We start from the raw sequence: 2,249 nt of genomic DNA, 5'->3' as shown, positions 1-2,249 counted from the left end.
AAAAAAATGACATTGCTTTTTAATATGTAGACCTCGTGGAGTGATTCCTAGGTCTAGGAATCACTAATTAATGACATTTTTTTATTGTACATGTACTAATTATTATGTATTTTAATTAATTATGCACTGGTTTTAATCCTCCAACTAATTAATTGTAATCAGTAGTTGTTTAATCATACCCTGAGTTGCTATGTCTTGAACTGATATTAATCATTAATTATAGAGCTTTCTTCAAAGGTAAGGGTCCGAGACATGTCAATAATTCCTCGGCCTCTCCCACATCTGGTGTCCAGGCTCTTAAATTCCTTTTGGTCCGTCCTGTCACATGACTTGACAAAGCGCAGGCGTGCGAAACATGTCATCATTGTGACAAGACCATCACAACCAGATTGCTTTCGAGGCACTGTGAGGTGTGCGTTCCACCAGCAGCTCCCGCCCTGGCAGTTCCGGCATAGCAAGTGACGTCATCGCTAGTGGCCAGACAAGGACTGCCCCTCATTTGAATTACTAGCCTCCCCCCCACAGCAATCTTGGTACACCCCGCACTCGCCCACACTAAGCCTACAGTCTGAAGTCACCAAGCGGATATCTTTTTACACCCACCGCAAGAATATCACACTTACTGTTTTGATGTTGAATTTTAAAAGCAGCGGCAAGCCTGTTGATCTCACACGTTTGCTAATCTGACAGAAGGCCGCTGTTTTTAAAATTCAACATCAAAACAGTGTCATGGACTTCTAAATACTATATTTCACTATAAGCTTACCTTTAGTGGTAAAAATAAGTATGAAATGCAAGACTTTGGTGGGTGTAAAAAGATGTCCGCTTGGTGACTTCAGACTGCAGGCTTACTGCAGCTGAGTGCGGGGTGTATCAAGATGGCCATGACGGGACGTCACTTCCGTTACAAGTTTTGACAGGTTGCCTAAACTGACGGAACACTGGCTGTCCTTACCATCGCTGTGATCCTCCATCTATTGAGACACATCCCGGACTATTATCAGTGGCGTGTTATGCAGGTCAACTTTTGTTGTCACACACCTCTGGAACTTGTTCTGTTCAAGCTTTTATCTCTCAATATCTTCAATAAACATTAAGCTTTTTTCAAATGACTATAGTGTGGTTCACACAAGTGTTGGTTCCACCATTAACATAAGCATAAGCAACATTAACAATAACTGTGGATCTAAGAGCTTTAGGAACTCTTGCTGCTTTGTATATTTAATGAGGAACTGCAGTCTGCTCACATAATTTGTAATAAAACCATCTTTACCATTCTGAAGCTTCCCTCCAACCACTTTGCATATTATTTTATATATACTGTGATTCTGTACTTGCCAAATATGCTGCAGAAATTTCCTTCCACTGAGTCTGACTGCATCCATTTTAACTGTGGGCAGCTAAAGCTGCTACCATTTCATTTCCTGAATTTACACAGACACACAGAGGAACACCTCCTGCTCTGCAGCCCTGCAGCTCTCATTGGCTCTCTTTATTATCCAAAGTTAAAACAACAAGGGCAATACTTACCTGGCAGGGGAGATACCATGATCATGAAGGTGGTTCTCCCAGGGAGAGGCTCGGCCATTGCACTCTGCCTGTGCTGACCCCTGCGATTTCCCCAGATGTGGGAAACTCGACTGCATAATTTGTGGTAGTGGGGGACTGCATTTGCGCTTAAAAAAAAAAAAAACAACAAAGGCAGAAGATTTACTAGATGGAAAGTTACAAAAATGACTGAAGGTCTGCTTTAAGTCAAAACAGAATTCACTCACTGCGGCCCCTCCTGCACCCCTCGATTTAGCCCATCAGCATATTACCAAAATTACAAGCGAGAGAGAAAAAAAACAACCAATGGCATGCATCGGTGGGTGCATAAATAGGCCTCAGCCATAATCATAGCCCACAACACTGATGTCAGTGGCTGCAATAGAAATCTCCTTCACTAGCGATCAGTGACAGGGGTGTTAACTCCACCACTCGCATTGCTGGTCAGTGGCAATTCTGTTAACCCCTCCTTGAATTGCTGTATAGTAGCAGTGGTGTTAACCTTCCCCACCTTGCATTGCTGGTCAGCAAGAGTGCTGTTAAACCCTCTCTTGCATTGCTGGGCAGTGTGGGTGCTGTTAATGTCCAACATCATTGCATTGCTGGCCAGTAAGAGTGCTGTTAGCCTTCCTCCCTGTGCTGCATTGGTGGTCTTTACCTGATTGTACGATCTCTCTCTCCCACATCCAACCAGGACTATA

The 2,249-nt window shown here is 43.4% G+C and overlaps 1 non-coding gene across 1 annotated transcript; it reads left to right on the top strand.

Annotated features, from left to right (window-relative positions):
• Positions 1-1,522: 1,522 nt before the first annotated feature.
• LOC141141745 (U1 spliceosomal RNA) lies at positions 1,523-1,680 on the top strand. Its single transcript, XR_012244197.1, has one exon. It is a non-coding gene; the product is annotated as a U1 spliceosomal RNA (small nuclear RNA).
• The last annotated feature ends 569 nt before the right edge of the window (positions 1,681-2,249 follow it).

Source organism: Aquarana catesbeiana, linkage group LG04 (genome assembly GCF_042186555.1).
Source record: "Aquarana catesbeiana isolate 2022-GZ linkage group LG04, ASM4218655v1, whole genome shotgun sequence".
In the NCBI taxonomy this organism is placed as follows: domain Eukaryota; kingdom Metazoa; phylum Chordata; class Amphibia; order Anura; family Ranidae; genus Aquarana; species Aquarana catesbeiana.
This window is presented reverse-complemented; position numbering and strand designations above follow the sequence as displayed.